This window comes from Acanthaster planci, linkage group LG02, assembly GCF_054643075.1.
Source record: "Acanthaster planci isolate LZ-2023a linkage group LG02, COTS_SCS, whole genome shotgun sequence".
Classification (NCBI taxonomy): Eukaryota; Metazoa; Echinodermata; class Asteroidea; order Valvatida; family Acanthasteridae; genus Acanthaster; species Acanthaster planci.
The window spans coordinates 1705606-1723522 of record NC_141778.1 but is presented as its reverse complement, the minus strand read 5'-3'; the positions used below and the strand labels follow the sequence as shown (position 1 = coordinate 1723522).

Genomic DNA, 17917 nt, shown 5'->3' with positions numbered 1-17917 from the left:
ACGGCCGGAATTACATGTACATTTAAACCCATGGATTCTTACTCTTTTCTCCCAAGAAAGACGGGCTGCTATAAGGGCCACATTTTGATCTGTTTCAAATTCAGCTTCCGAATAGTGCCAAATGTGAGATTTGTCGGCCATATTGCATTGCTTTGTCTCAACACGACAGGTACATGCCTGTTCAAGAACACAATTCCCGTGTTACTCCAGTGTTGTCAAGAACAGGGATTTAAAACTGCTCTACAAGTACATGTACTATACAACTCTGACAGGAGTGGCATTGGAACACTATCACACTAAACATGTGATAACAAGCAATGACCAACGGCAGTGTCACATCACACAATCCAGCCCTACAATTACAGCCACTTTAGTTGAAGCCAAAACAGCTACAGTCTCCCATCATGTTTTCATCTTGCCACACTTGTGGCACAATATGTTTGAAGTTCTTGAGTTTGCAAAACCTACATGCATGTACCCGTAGGTATGGGATATGTTTCGACTACTGGCATGTACATGTATGATCAACTTTGGTATAAAATGTCAAATTCAGATGACTTCCTACATTTTTTACAAGTTACCGGTCCTATAAACATGAGATACAAGATCATTAAATGTCACTTTTGTTTCAATAACACTACATGCTGTTCTGTAAGTTGTCCAATGTACCGTTATACCAAGGAACGCAGTGACGGTGCCCTCAAGCAATCAGAAACATTGTCTGTAGGCCCCTATTCACTGCAGCATGTCAGTACTGCTACTGAACCATTTTACAACAGCTTGCCTGCAGCAGAAGACTTTTCAGAATCGTTCAGCGGGCTGCTTCCATGGCCACCAGCTAACAAACATATGCACCTTGAACCTTACAGCTTTACTAACTGTACTGACAAAACAACAACAGACTCCCCTCCCCCCCTTTGGATAACGATTGCCGCTTGCACTAGCGCGAGTCAAGCTCGGGGTTAGGGTTCCACTGACAAATTGGCCGGGCGGATGTGGGGTAATTGAAACAGGAATGGATATTCTTACTAGATAGGTGCACCCCAGTGATGCGTGCAGTACACGGATGCATGCAGACACGCACTCGCGTGTGCGTCTCGGCATGTCACGTCTGCACACACGTCCAGTGTCTCTCTGTGGGGACTCAGCACCGTGTGCATCTCAGAGCATGTCACTCTGGGTAAACGCTACTCAAGAAGGGCACAAACAGTGTACAAATGGGAAGCTGGTTGTGCTGTCATTAAACCAACAAACTTATGGAGGTTTGGAAGTCTTCCGAGTCTTCCAAAATCAAACACTTTCCATTTTAACCAATGGTACATTCTACAATACCGGTACTTCAAAACCTAATGAACTCCCTTGGCTTTTTATGGTTATTTATGAGAATATCCCTGTATGTGGCGGTACATACTAACAAGGCCAAACAAAAAAATAGTTGCATTTCCTATTATATTGAAACTAATTGGGGGAGGGGGGTATGTGGGTATTTTTTTTCTTTTTTTGGTGAGCACTCATTCGTCAAAGTTTGCACAAAGCAATGAAGTTAGATTCACTTCTGCAGATGTTACACATACATGTATATACATGTACATGTATGTAATACTACTTACAAGTACCAACACTGCATAATCACACTCTCAACAGTGCTTCTTTTTAACTTATCAAGACTCTTCAGAAATCACCAAACCAAAAATTACACAAAACCAATTTTTGGATCATAACAAAAATTAATGTAATATTTTCAAAAAAGAAAAATAAAGAAAACAAAAGAAAATCCGACCGATGGATTTAAACTACAACTTCTAGCTTATTTTTTTTAATCTGACTTCTCTATGAATGAATTGTGAATCCTATGATCCAATTAGCTTTCATTAAAGTACACTGTACCGCTACATGTCAAGGACTTGGTAGGTTCAAATAAATTGAACCACGCCCATTTTTTTTTTTCAGTTTCAGGGCAGGAATGAGAATCTTGTTTTTTGTGGCAGTTCCAATGGGATCAAAATTAAAAATTACAATTTATTTGGTACAAACCAGTGTCTCTCTAACAGAGCATGAAGCAAATTCCCATTTTCTTTGAACAAAATAACATTTTAGCATCTTAGGCGGCCAAGACAACATTGCCACGCCCATTTTTTCAGGTACAGGAAGAAGTAAATAGGTCCAAAATTGCCTGTGCAGACCGAATCACGATTTATACTAGTAGGCTGTCAAATTCTCTGCTTTTAGAACATTTCATGAGGTGGACTGGGTGGTTTGTAAAGGAGGACGTATGTATCTAGGAGCAGGACTGCCAGCTTGTATTTCTGAATATTTTCAATCGCTCCATTTTGCAATGGAGTGTAGGCATCATTTTTCAAAATGGCGATAAGCCTCCAAACTGTTTTGAGGGATGATTATCTCTGGAGAGAAATGTCTTCAAAACTCATTGCTTAAGCCACTGAAAAATTGAAAGGAAAATGAGGAAGATAAGGAAGTGAACTTTAACTTGATATGTGGCTCGAACACGGACAGTTGTATTTTTTCTGATATTTTAAAGTGAGGATACTACTTATCACTGTTGTCTATGACAGCTTACTTACTGGTCGGCACCCTCTATCCTGTGCGAAAAGGCATAACAGGCAGGTCCACACATGCCCACTGAACCCAAGTGCCCCACACAGTGTACATGTACATGCACCGGTCAGTGCTATTCAAATATCTTTTACAATTAAGTTTTTATGATTGCTGAATCCACATGTTCCACTTTTCAACTGATCACACTGATCAGGAAACATTGAAGGCTGTTCAGTAAACTAAATCACTAAAACTATACGTACACGTACCGGCACATGTTCATACAAGATTCAACTAAGAGCCTACAAGGGAGAGGTTTAAATTCTAAGTTCTAACTGTCACCAAAGTAATTAAATTTTACAAGCACTACCAAGTGCTGTCTGAGAGCCTGTACAAAAACTTCCCTCTAACGAAGTCCGAGTAAGTTGGGCTCTACAAATCACCTTTTAAATATTTGGACATCGTTAGGCGACAGTAAGTCCAAGTACATGCACATGTACAAAATGTACCTTCCATACGCTTTCCATTTCATTTATTCATTTGTACCCAAAATCAAAATCCTCCGAATTCACCTCCAGAATGGTCCTCAAACTGTCTAATGTGTCCGGTTTTGGATTAAGTGAGAATCAGAGATTCCAATAACAATGGTTGGGTTTGCTCACTTCTGGGAATAAAAGAGAAACTTCCCCTTCAAATCAGAAATGGTCTTGTCGTCAGCTTGAAGTCTTGTCTTGGAGCTTAGAGTACAGTTTTGGTGTGAACACAGCTACTGGACATTGTGGCGCTCAGGAATCAGTCGTCGGTGCTTGTGTGCCAACAAGGCATGCATTTTGTGAATGGTCCGCTATTCCAGCGCACCGTGACGTCGTCTCAAGGACATTAACATACGGTTTTAATCACTCATTTCTTCCCAAATGTGAGTAAACCTTACCATCATTATTGAAATCTCTGATCTGATTCTCACTCCTAAGCTGGGCGCATTAGACAGTTTAAGGACCGTTTTGAAGGTGAATTAAGAGGAATTTGATTTGGGTATAAACTATGTGTATTTTGAGTGAAATGAATTAATGGGATGGAGAGCCTACGGAAGGTATTTGGACTCCACCATTGCCAAACCATGTCCAAATGTTAAAAAAGGCGATTTGCAGAGTCCAAGTTACTTGGACTACATCTAATGGGAGTCGAACCCAGGACCTCCTGCTTATTATTAAATTACTGGATTTTCTGTTCAAATTTTACAAACCACAGAATTTCTAAAAGATACCATAAAGTACCCAGGTCAAAATTCACAAATAAACTCTTGACAAATTAAACCAACAACCAACCAATCCAAGCCTGAAGTGCTTAAATATTACACACATACAGGTCAGACTGCCCTTAGAAAATCCAGAATTAGTACAGCAAAGACCATGTACGTAAAATTTACAAAGACTACTTGTGCATGTATGTGGATACATGTACCTGCACAAAAACAAGTACTCGTGTACACATGCGTACATGTACACACATTACCTACATGTACCTACAAGCATGCGCACTGAATGCATGGATGAGCCATCTACCCAGGCGCCGTCTGTACCATACATGTACCTGTACTTGTACATGTACAGTGTAGGCCTACAGTACACGTACATGAAAAGGTACATGTACAATGTACCATAGACACTTCTCACCATAGACCTTTCCCTGTACACAAGCACCCACATGATTCACACCAACCCAGTGCACGCGGCCGATGCACTCTCTCACAGCCCCACACAAACCTGTGTGTAGGTATACTTGCCGACGCTCTTGTCTGCGGATGACATCACCGGCCCACCGCGGTCCAAAGGTACCAGGGCGCTTGGCAATAAGAATCCTGGCAGCCAAATGAAAATATCCCTGCCGCTCGGCCGCTAGGGAGGAACCACAGGCGAAGTAACACAATACGCCATGTTGCACACAAGCAGGCGGGATGCAAGTGTAAACGTTCAGTTAACACATTTTACCAAACCCCAGTCCATGTACAAGCTGGAGTCTCTGCCTTCGGGCTGGTTTTGACAAGCCTATACATGTAGGATAAAATAATGTAGCTTCTGCCAGCTCTAGGCCTCCAAAGGCCAAAGGGTAAAGCGGCTTGACTCGCCCCTGTACACACTATGTACACAAGCTTCCACCCAGGCAGCATTAAAACCACCCTGCACTTTGGCAGTTCAGAACAGCAGCCCAAGCCTGGCCTGGGTGAGGAGATGCAACTCAGGAATCCAGCGCATAAATCATTTCTACGCCTTTTTGTGTGTGTGTGTGAGTACACATGTATGTGTGTACCAACCTGGCTCTGTCTACAGACGTGCATGTTCATTGGGAGACAGACTACATGTACATTCTCCTACTGTGTGTATGTATCACACAAAGTACACAGCATACCTGCAGAACCCACACATGTGTTTCTTCTATCAACCAAGCCTAACCCCAAACCTGACCTTTTCATAGTAGAAATTTTTTTTCTCTCTTGTCCAAGGTCGTGGTGGAGTGAGCTGCAAAATGGCATTATACCCCTTTGGTTGCCAATATTAAAAAAGACACAATACACAACTATATCCTAACACTGACTTATGAAACAAAGTAAATATGGGGAAACCAACTCCACTAATTTATGTAAATGCACATACAGCAACTCCTGATTGCTGTGACTTGTAGCGGGAAATGAATCTTTTGCAAAATTTCCCATGACAACTTTACATTGTGCATCACTGTTCAAGTACGAGTAGTTCTGTTTTTGAAACTAAACTTTGTTTGTGGCTGGCTTGCCAGTTTTGTTCTTTTCTTTTTCCGTTTCTTCCTGAACTATTTCAGAGAATTCTCTGCAGCACTTCAGACTTTAATCAAGGAACAATGTCCTGACAAGAAAATGAAGAAAACCATCTTACGTCAGGAAAGCAAAAGTCACAAGCACAGCACGTGCATTACGGGCACAAGACTTTGAAATGTTTCAGTTTTTATCCTAATGATAAAATGGCAACTTAAAGTGCATAAAAACACCATAGAGAAGTACATTTTATAGGAGATGTAATATACCTGGGGCGAAAGCAACAAATTAAATCAAAACTATAAATGAAAAAATAATTAACTAAGCTGAACTCAACAAACAATGAGCTGCTGACATAAATACAAATTTTAAATGAAAAGGTGAAAGAAATGAAGCAAAAGCTGCCACAGAAAACCATAATAGAAAGCGCAAGAAAAAAAAATCCCACAAGGAAAAAGGAACCTTGACATGCTGAAACTTGTAAGATTCAGGATGCTACCAAACGAAAAAAAGGGAGAGAATAGCTCAGATTGTCAATTCCACAATGTGCAACCTTCATTTATAAGGTAGCACTAAAGCTGGCGGCGAAATCCAAAAATTATTCCCAGGCAGATGCACGGTGGAGTGGCCTGCCTGACAGATGACATACATGTACTAGCAGGGCCTCTGCATCCAATATACATCTCCCCTTTGCTTTACAGAAGCACAGGAGTCTTTCAATATAAAGTGCAGAAGCACCGTGCTTTAAGTTCACAGGGGACAAACAGGGTATAATACTACATCCGTGTATAATGTGCACAGCCACTATCGATAATGTGCTGAAGAATGTGCCCCACTTTTAATATTGTGGAAAAAGTAGAATATGTGACCTGTCACCACAAAATGAGCTGAAAGTCAGAATTTTAAAAATTGAGATATTGGTACATGAATATTTGTAGAGAGCTTTCCGATGGTGTGTATATGGAATACTTGGAGTTAAAATATGTGACATCATTTTGGCGGCTTTGCATTTTTGTTCCCGACACTGTTTCAACATTTCTGACAAGACATGAACAATGCTATCGTCAAAATTACTGAGAAAATGAACTCGAAAACTGACCACCTTCAATATCAGTTTAAACCCCCAAAATAAAAAAGAGCGGAATGCGACTTTACGCTCATTTTGTTGTGACGAGTCACATACATGTATCATATCTGGTAAACATTTCTGAAGGTGTTAGCACATGGGCTAAAATGTGTGTAAAAATGTTTTTTTAGGGTATCGGCCAGGTGACATTTCTGACATTTACCAACAATGACTCCAAGACAATAGCGCAGCATAGCACAGAGCAAAGTTAATTTGTAAGGTGGATTACATTAAATGGACTAAATACAGTACATTGCATTTGAAAGTTAACGCTACGAAAAGGAATGGGAAAAAATGCGAAAGGAATTCACATTCGAATTCGCATTTTGATCACAACTTTTCCCTCTGCGAATTCGCAGCTAATTCGCAGCGAATCGGATGCGAAAGGGGCAAACGACGTGCGAAAACAGAGCGAAAACGGTGCGAATCTTTTGTGAACATGGCGTGAAACATTTGTGAAAACACTGAGAAAAAAAAGGGTGCGAAAACAGTGTGAAAATTTTGTGAAAGCGGTGCGCAAGGTTCCAAAAATTATGCAGACACTTGAAAACGAGAAGCGTTGTGCAGCGAAAATGCTCCACACTGGCCACACACGCACACGACTGTTATACAGTGAAGAGTCAATTATGCAGGCTGTGCTGCACTTGGGGCCAGTCGGGGCCAACTCACTACATGGAGTGTGCTGATGTAGTCTCGTAGCGATTTCCTCGCAAGCTGTCCAGTCCATGCAGCGCGATCGCGGGGATGTGCTCACCACGGCGAGCCGTACCCGCGTGGCGCAGTTGTTTTCATGGATTACCATAAATAAACACTCGTCAACGTCGGAGAATAAATGTTTAAAAAGTTGTCTGGATTTTGAGTAATTAAACGGGAGTCCCCAAGTCATGAAGTCACAAAGCACATGGTTAGAACAAACTTAACTTGCTCTGCTGTAGCGACATGGGTCGGGTTATTTGCCCACTTTTTATTTATTCTTGTGTTGTTGTTTGGCACACAAAAAAATCAATATTGAAATACTACATGTAGTATTTTGTTATCGAAAGGTTTCTTTCGATCGATAAATAAAATCAACTATATTGTACGTGTATCTTCATGTAGCAAATCTCATCTTTTCGCCGATTGTGGGTTTGGTGCGACATTTCAGGTCTGTTTTCACTTGGGCTTCTGATGACATGTCACTTTCTGTGGTCACATGGTTATTGGAAAAAGTCAGCGATTGGACTGTCCATGAATGGGCATGCAGTAGCAGTCAGGATGTTGGGGTAGGTGTAGATGCAGTATGAACCCGTGTCCAACACAGGCTTCCAGAGCTACGGCTAGGTCTGTTGTCTATGCATCTCCACGCATTTCCAATGGAGCGAAGACAAGAGATTCAGATGCAGCCTGAGCTTCACGATGTGGTGTGGCATGCACGAGGTCCCGTGGCGGTTTTTGAAGAGATTTGGTGATTTTTTTTGATCGGCGTCACGAAAACGTCGAGATAACCGGATATATGTCGCTTAGAATGTTACATGTACATGTATGTACATTACAATATATAACATGGACAAAAAATATGTTTGATTTTTTTTCAGAGAGTTATAATTACGGTAAATAAACATGAAGTATTGTGGTGTTTAATTATGTTCCCTAGAGCAATATTACAAGGATAAACCAAGACAGTTCATTCAACCTGAGTACTTAAGATTCTGCTGGGTATTACATGACACCAATACCAATACATATCCAGAATGTTGAGAGCACAACGAACAAACATTTGTCACAAATTTTCGTCCACATTCAGATCACGAAACTGGTGCTCATTTTGCCTGTTATCCGTTCCTAAATGAGATATGAATATCAATGACATACCGGGTAATACAAGACAACAAGTCCTGGAAATATAAAGCAAACTTCCATCCATGTTACATACCTACACTGTACGTCATTATTTTCAGTGACCCCAGTTTTTTCTGAAGCACAAAGAAAGTTCTTTATGTTTTCTAAACACGATATCATAAGGCGCCTGAGTGTACAGGAGAGAACATGAACAAAATATTTGGTTCGGCTGTAGCGTCCAGTGGCCCCCTTTCAAATCCCAAATTTCCAGCCAATTGTGCCCCATTAGTGAGGAAGCGGCAATGTAGAAGCTGCACTGACCAAAAATAGAACCTTGTCGACAGGCTCATGCACAAGCATCATGCTATTTGTTTAATATACATGTATGGAGTGGAACTGGTAAGGCTGATGTGTAATCAGAATACATGTATCAACTGAATAGCTGCGATACATGGACACTGCAATTGACTTGAGTCTACATTTTTGCTACACGATTCCGAGGTCAAGTATTGCCAAAGTCAGCCATCAACTTAATAGAAGGTATAGAATTTTTTTTTATAATGGAAAATTCCAGATGAAATGGATGGGCAAGGGCAGGTCAGATTAACATTTGCAAATAGACCAAAGCTCACTCATCAAACTGATAAATATTGTGACAACTTGCACAGCAGGTTTCCTCAGGAGGGGACACTCGGGTGGGACTGGAACCCTAGACCTCCTGCTTAAATACCTCAGTTCTGGTGTCAACACCTCACCGCTCAATTACTTGTGACTGACCGACTAGTTTGAACCGGAGCAGTGGTCACCACAAACCCTGACAGCGAAATCAACATCACTCCAACAACAAAAGTTCACACACTTCAGTACGCCCCCCCTTTCAAATATGCCCTGCCCTTTTCCTGTCACTGCTTCCCATCTTCAGGCACAGGTACCTTGTAATCAGCTACAACCACAAACTCAGCCAGGCAGGGTTGTTCGAATGTTCCTAACCTCAGAGGACTTCCAACCATAATTCCGCAAAACCTGTGAAAATATCCCTCCCTCCCCCTCCCTTCCAAGAATGGTGAATTGATAGGTTCCCAGGGACCAAGCCGTCCAGGCGGTTCCTAGCACTTGCTCAGTTTGGCATGACTGCTCCTTGGCTAAATTCTGCAGTGCAGCTAAATAAAGGAAAGCTCCTGCTTATGAAATCTGTCTGTTCCCTGCAGAAAGACATACATGTAGCTTTAAACGAACAATGCAAAGCAATGAATTTCTTTCTAATAATTTTTGTGCATGTTAATATTCCTCTTCTGTATATTACCGGGGTACAACTTTGAAATCTTTGGCACTTTTCAAAATTCAAAATTGACCGCACTTTTCCAGACAAGTGAAGATAGTACTGTTAGTGTGAGGTGAATCTAGGAAGACACTATTCGGTTTGCATGTTCTCAAGATCAACTTTTGAGCCCCAAATTTGCTCATTGAAAAAAATTCTGAGAAAAGGTTGCTCACTGGCTTTTTGCGATACTTATTCAACAGTATTACCAAAAGAACTGGAAATCTTCAATAGCAAAGTATGAAAACATTTAGAAACATTGAGAATGGTGCCTTGGATTACCTGAATATGCAAATTCTCATTAGCATAAAAACAAAAAGAGGCCCAAAAATATTGGTACAGATAAAAATAGTGAAACAAAAACTAAAAATGAGATTAACTCTGAAACATGAAGGTGCAACTGTAAAGATTTTGGTAAAACATTTCTACCATATGGTCCCTTAAAGTGTTAGTCTGGTTCCCTGCCTCAAGATTCCCTGATAACTCTTGATAAAAAATCTTAGGTCAGGCATCACCCAAGAATATAAATAGATATGACGCAAGGGTCAGGGCTCACAAGTTGAGAGCCCGGGTCTTTCGGATTCATTACAGTGGGCATTGGGGCTTTATTTTCCATTAAAAAAAACCTCCCTGCTCACAATTGGACCCGGGATTCAAACCCACACCCTATGCATCAAAAACCATTATGCTGTAACCGCTTGACTGCCGCAATTCAAGCAGATTGACGGTGTTTTTACTGTTGATATACCGATGAACAGCTGCAACGTGAGTCTAATACACATTGGGCATGCGCAATACAAACACAACTACCGTGGTTTGGCTTTATACGTATGGTTGCATATATCTCTCTTAATACCGGACCCTTGACTTATAGAGTAGTCAGAATCACCGGGTCTGGCATCCAGACTATTGATGTGTAAACACAGCCAGGGGATTGCCAACAGACTTAGTCTACAACTTGACCCTAACCACGCTCATCCCAACAGGATCCGGCAAACTTTAACTGCTCTTGCATGTTGATACGCGTACATGTATGCTTCAGGATGTCACTGAAATCAGCAGGGTGGCAGCCAAATTGGGGTAGGAGGTTAAGGTTTGTGACATTGCGCTTTGTTCTAATGTACACTTTCCTATAGAGGTTATAGTTACCGGTGTCTCCATGGTCTCTCAGAGGCTCTTTTTGTTATTTTAATTTTGTTATGGATGCACAAAAGGTTTACTCAAGCCTATCCTAAAGTCAAGAATTTTCTGCTTTCTGAAAGTCGAATTCTGCTTTCTTCCGCTTTCTAAATTTTGTGTACAACAACTGTATGTGACTGTACATATGTACTGTAGACCTACATTTACCGTACATCTACAGGTATCTTTGGCATCATGATACTGTAAATGTAGGGCCTACACACACCATGTCACTGTCATCTTGGACTGGTCCTCGTCCCTATTGAGTTATTCATAAGCCGTGAGATGTCTGGGCACTAAGTAGGGAACGGAGACCTGTGCGATCAGCCGGAGGAAATCAATACCGAATTCTGCGATATCACAAAGGAAAGACGAGGGGGAAACACTATCAAATGTTACTTTCAAAGTGAGTTAAACAGTGGAAATGAGTTGTCATTCCTAATTTGGGTTCATATTTATTTAATTGATTGTGCAGAAATGATCAAAAGATTTATTTGTTTTATTTATTTAATTTTTTTACTGAGAATTGCATTTTCTGCTTTCTACCCCCAAATCTGCAATTTTTGTGGATTTTCCGCAAAGCAGAAAACTCTGGACTTTTGCCTATCCCAGTGATATAAAAATCTTACCCTCTGAGGACGCATTAACACACAATCTCTATGGCAATGAGATGGGACACGATTCATCAAGCCCCCATAGAAAAGCGCACATGGAAACAAATGACAATAGGTCTGTTCCACAAGCCGACTTAACATCAAAACACAGCAAGCATTAGAATCCTTCTCCAAGATGTAAGCAAGTAGTCATACTTTCTTGGTACCGGTACATGTAGGCCTACAGGTACATGTGCGTTGTGCCTTCCTGAACCGGTATATTCTCCAACTGAAAGTACCAACAAAAGCGAGTGGAAAATTCTGTCCTTGCTTCTGAAAATAGTGGACAGGATGTGCAGAGGAGCAAAATTCTGTCCATGATCATGTTTTATTAATGTGTAGCACCCATCTGTAGGTTTCCATGTCCATTGTACAGCTGGCTAATTGAAGGTTTACCGACCTGATTTCTCCCCTCCCAGACCCTCCTGGAGTAGGCAGGTCTGTAGTGATTACCACACAATGGGCCTATGCTGGTTCATCGCACAAGAGATATGCAGGTGAGGTCAAGGATCACATCCACTGTCCACTCTTTACTTTGAGGGTCAGTGCCACAATGCTGAATGTGGAGCAGTAGGAGAATAAACAGATAACAATCTCCTTACTGTCATGCATACATACAGAACATGCACATGAAATAAAGACACCAGTCTAGGCGGTACTAAGAAAAAACTAAATTTTGTGCTTTGGAGGGACAGGCCAGTAAGTAAAGGCAAACCTATGGTCTTGAGCTGGCACTGGAAATTTTAATGCCAAAAGCGACAAATCTGAATAATTTCTAACAGATATATTATAAGCTAAGCTTGAGCCACACACTGTGTTGAACTCTAACATGAAAAGGGAAATGAAACCTGAGTTACAAGGTGTATATGTACATGTATTTTTCTTGTTCTTTTTTTCAATAATTCAAAGACCATTTGCCATTTTCATAGTTTACAAACTACAAAAGTACAAGCTTGCATGGTCATTTTTTTCATTTTCAGTCAAAGTAGAAGCACAATACAAAATCCTATGTGTACTGCAGAAACGCAAAATACAACTCAGTCACTGAATTCTTTCTCCTTTTTTCTTCAAGCAAGATACTTCTCTCAACAAGTTCCTTTAATCCTTCCCTAAGCTGACCTGATGACATACCAGACATGCCATGCCCCTTTAAACTCCCTACACTGCTTTGACCTCAGCAGAATACCAGGCATGCTTGTAAGGTAAAGTAATACCAAGGAACTGGGTCATACCAAATGTGTACAGCAAGTCAGTAACATCCATCAGTCTACCAACTGGGGAAAATGGTACATGTATGGCTTTAAAAAAAAACTGCAGGTCACCATTGATAAATTTTGAGGTCACAGTTGTCAAATGGCTCTTTGCTAATTTTACCAGTCAACATGATCTACATGTTTTACGATCATCTGCATGATCCAATCCTTGTCAGTTGTGCACAGGCAGTATATTCATGGAGGCAGGAAAAGAAGGAGTTAGCGCGAGCAAAGATCAAATGTCTCAAGCCGCGATCAAATAATGACCGCAAAGTAAACACGCGGCAAGCCTGGGGAAACCGCAGGCGCGTTGCATCCTGGGATGTTAGTGGGCATCGCGTAAAGTCCTTCTTTTCCTAAGTGTCGTTCACCTCAAATTACCAATAACATATGCGAAGGCATGAATTATAGACAAAATCACCAATCGGAAAATCAGAATGAATGACAATATTACACACAGTTTTTGCAAAGCAACCTGAGCTGGCTGCTGTTGCTAAGCAACAAAAACACATTCTTTAGCTAGTGAACTGTGCACAGTCTCTTAACATGGAAAGCAAACAAGCTTTGCATGTTTGGGCAAGAGAAGGCATGCAAGTATGTAACGTTGATTCCAAAACCCCTACGACCTCAGCTGCCCAATACTGAGAACAGAATCCCTGCCCAGAACCTCCACGCCCTATACCTACAGTACCGGTACATGTACATATCCCTTGGCAAACAAAACACCAACAATGATTAAACCAATTGGGGCACACAAACTTTGCATTCTAGGAAATCCCAGGCTAGAATATTTGGCACTGCAAAACTGATGATGAATCTTGCCCAGTGGCTGGCTGGCTAAGTCCCAATTTCACGACAACGCATGACGAGCACAGAACTAAGCCGGGAACCAGTCACCAGTAATATGTGTGACTTCTTGGCCAGTGTCTAGCTTTTGGCAAGCAAGAATTTGCTGCACTTAGCTGGCAGATCTGCTGAAATTTACATTCAGTGAAAATACGCACTATCCTATCCATCAGTACTGACTAATGTGCAAAATATCATTTAAGATACAGGTATGTGAAGTGTTGTGGATACCTCAGACACTGCAATCAATTAATGTTCATACAGGTGCTTGTTATGCACATCATATCACATACATGTACATCTGTAACACTGCATGTACTAACATTGACTCCCAATGTGAATGGGAATTAATGCGAAGAAATTTTGATGTCATAAAGCATTACTATTGTCACCAAACATTGCACATATTGCAGTGGGTTCAACATTTGTGAATAAAAAAAGAAACCTTTTATAATGAAAATGAAGAAAAACTAAGGATTGGGGCATAAAAAAATTCTTGTTAAAGGTGAATCTTGTATTTAAAGTGCTGTTATTAACAAGGTTGAACTGTCAAACTTGTCATACAACCACTGGCCTACTTGAAAGTTAAAAACATAACTTCTGTCTTTACTGGATAATAAAGAAAATTTCAAAGAATTCAGAGTTGCAGAGATACATGTACTTAGATGGCGGTTCACATTTTTATGCAAGTGGAATGCAAAGAAAGTTTGACGTCATGAAGCATTTATGCCAAAAAGTTCAACAAAATCCCTTGTCCAATTTTGTGATTTGAGTTATATGCTAATGTATGTTGAGGACGTCACAGGGCGCCGGCCTAGCGGACCATTCACAAAATAGCACCAGCATGCAAAGTCGGTGCGGCACACGCACGCTGGTGACTGTTTCCTGAGAGGCGTAATGTGCATTGCACTGTTTTGATGTGGTCACAGCCACCAAACGTTCCGCCGCTCACAAGACAGTCGCCGGCGCACCGTGTACCAACTTGACACGACACGCTGTGAACGGACTGCTAGGCCGGCGTGTCGTGACGTACAGTTAAACTCGCAAAATGAAAAAAAAGGCATTTCTGATTCAAAGGGGGAAAATGTTTCCTTTCTTCCATATGCTCATTTTTATTTGTGAGTTTTAAGTGGCTATTGTGTTCCTTTTTTTCGCCAAATACATTGAGTTTCAGGTAAATTTTACCTTCATGTCATGGGAAGAAACCTGCACCCAGTAAATTTTTGTCACAGCGTAACGTGTGAGTGACAAAAACTGGATCAAAATTTCTCGATGATGAAGGAATGGCGTGAACTTGGCATGTCTGTATCATGTGATGATCACGTGACAGCGCATGCAGGCTTGCAATATGATCCCAACTCGGGCGAATGTTGGAAGTTGCACCAACTTTTTGTTTACAACATAACAATTTTGCGAGTAACCCATATATTTTTTGACGAGAATTGACAAAAAAAAAAAAATATCTTCAGAAATGTTGGGATCTTAGATATGAGTTAGTAGGAGGTATTTTGGGGGGGTACTTACATGTACAGTTGATATTTTAGGTTTTCAAAATGAATCGCAACTTTTGGTTTTTTTTTAAGCCAAAAATGATTTTGATTTCGTAACAACTCGAGGAACGAAATGTTACGTTGTTATATCAGATTATGACGGCACCTGTATTCTCTATTAGAATGAATTTCATTTGGAAATTATTCTGATATCAAAATTTACCTTTCTGTTGATAGCTTAGTTAGAAAATAAATAATTTATTTGTTTTGCCAGTGGTATGAAATGTCTTGTGAAACAAGTCATCAAAAATGTCACACTCATTACCGAAAAAACAGTGAGAAACAATGAGGTTTTTCCCTTGCAATTATGGTGTAAATCAATATTTTTTAATGTAAATGAATTTAATGTAATCAACACATATTAATTGACAAATACATATGAAAATTAAATGGGAAAGTGAAACTGGTCTTGTTTTAAGTGGTCATGGTAATTGTGATGTCCCTGAAATACACACTGACCCCCATATTAAAAGAAAGACCCACAAACGTTTGCCTAGTTGAAGTGTCAAACAGTGTATTCAAGGTACTGTGGCTTTATACTTCTACATGCATCTACATGTATGTGTACGTAACAAACCAAGTGACTAAAATGGCCTCTGGAGTATTCAAAAGAGATATCCTCTAGATGAACAAAATCTCTTGTGAGCCCTTGCCCAATGTGAACAACAAAATGCCCCACAAGTTTAATGCAGTGCATATAGTACAGATCACTTATGGTCTACAGTACAGTACATGTGTAGAGTGCACTTCATGTACATGTATAGTATGAGTAGACCTTCATGTCAAAGTCCCTTCTTACAATCATTAGCATTTTTTTTATTCCAACTGGCAAACACTATGGTACATGTACATCTGTACGAGCATACCATCCATGTCCGCATGGCTTAATTCCAAAGCGCCAAACATGGGCCACTGATTGCTAAAATGACGACCGTGATGATATTGAGTCAGTAGGAATAAACCAGCAGCACACAGCCCAGCCATGTCCTTCTAAGCAAACTACCAACATACATGTACAGTCACCCCTGGCTGGGACAAGAGCTGTGGTGCAATCTGCAAGCAATGAGTGCCCTGCTCTATGACACACTGTTTGTAGCGTGCCCATATACAAATGTACATGTATGTGCAATGGGATCCTATCTGTGCAATGCGACTGGTACATGTACATGTAGGTTGTGTACATTGTACGATCCAGCATGACATCGTACCTAGTACATACATGTACATATATGTACAATCGTAACGGTATCTGAATCCAACCGTATTAAACCCAACCAATGCACATGCAATATGAACGGTACAACCAGCACCCACTCTTTCAAGCAAAACAACTACTGTGCAATGTAGAATACCGTAGGTCGGTACACGTTCATGAGCAGACTGCATTCATGAGTCGGCCATATTACATTGAAAGCGCAGATATCGATACAAGTAACTTGAAAAAAGAAATCAAATCAATAATAAAATGAGATTCAAAATTACAAATTTGATCTTGTCTACTCGGATGAATGATTTCATATTTGCACAACTTAAGAGTTTTCAACCAGATTTGAAAAAAACAAAAATAATCCAACAGGAGGTACCGGTATGGAACCTGCGCAATAATGAAATAGTCTGGTACCCTAAAACAGAAACAGGACACAACAAATGGCTTCCTTGTGAACATTGTTACGTGTACATATCCAGTACATGTATGTGGAGCAATGTACATGTGTAATGTAATAATACAGCACTTGGTTAAGAGAATAGGTACAATGTCCATATCCTCAATGTAGTGTTGCAGTGTGCAATGTGTATGATTAATTATGAAACCAGCACAGTATTTTCAATGTAAGAACAGGGACATGACCTTGCTGCATTACAGCACTAAAACGTCCTTCAAACTCCACAATGAAGTCCACGTACATGCACATGGACATGTACCCCTATAACCTGAGGGAGTTTTGAAAGTACCAGAGATCAGGGGTCACAGATCAAACAATGGCATTCTAGGTCACTGACATCAGTTCTCACAGACTGGGACCACCTCCCCCCACCTCCCATGGGTGAAGCAGTGTGTTCAGTTTTCAGAGACTGGTTGAAAAGCACACACAATTTCAGGAATACAGTGTACTGTGTAGGTATATTATCTGATCAGGTGCCTACCATGTGTACATGTACAATGTAGGCCTACCTGGACCAGTACTGCAGTGGGTACTAGTACACGGTGAAGCTGAAAGCCATTCTAGATGTAGACAAAATAATGTTGGCTCATGTTTGCTATACACTGGTAAACAAACCACAGCTCCAGTAACCATGGTCCATGTGTTAGCTTTTCAACAAAATAACTGATCCCTTGCCAGACTTTTTTTATACACAACAGCTGCTCCCATACATGTACATGTACTAGTGTACGCTGTACTTCTTCCGTGACCATTTGCAGAGAGTGAGGCAACAAAATGGGACCTTGTTACAAGAAGTTGTCTTTTGTGAAACTGTGAAACAGATTAAAGCCCTTTTCACACGACGACAAAACAACTCGCAAGGCTTGAGACACAATTTTGGAGCGGGGATTGTTTACTTTACAAATCCCAATCGTGTCCATTCACAAGGCACTGTGTAACATTTCACAAGCATTCCTTGAGACGCGAACACTTATTCCGCGGGTTGCCAGTGAACTCCACACTTACTGAGCGCAAATACCGCAAGTACCAGCACAATGTGAGGTCAAAGGTTGGAGACCATCGATGAAAAATGACTGACGCTACATCGGCAGAGTCAAACTTGCAAACTTTCTCTCGGAACCGATGTTTCGGAGAGTACCAAAAAGCAGAAAAGTTCCAAGAAGGGC

At 40.8% G+C, this 17917-nt stretch overlaps 1 protein-coding gene across 6 annotated transcripts in view; it reads right to left on the bottom strand.

The window, feature by feature from the left end:
• LOC110985072 (uncharacterized) overlaps nt 1-17917 on the bottom strand; it is an 86901-nt gene that overhangs the window by 26365 nt on the left and 42619 nt on the right. The window contains exon 1 of one of the 6 annotated variants that reach the window (XM_022245803.2): nt 4320-4803. The exons of 4 other annotated variants lie outside the window; for them this stretch is intronic. The gene's annotated coding sequence lies outside the window, so the exon portion shown is untranslated. Of the gene's footprint in view, nt 1-4319; nt 4804-17917 lie in introns of those variants that run through there. One more of the 6 variants, XM_087133089.1, reaches the window with a different exon arrangement.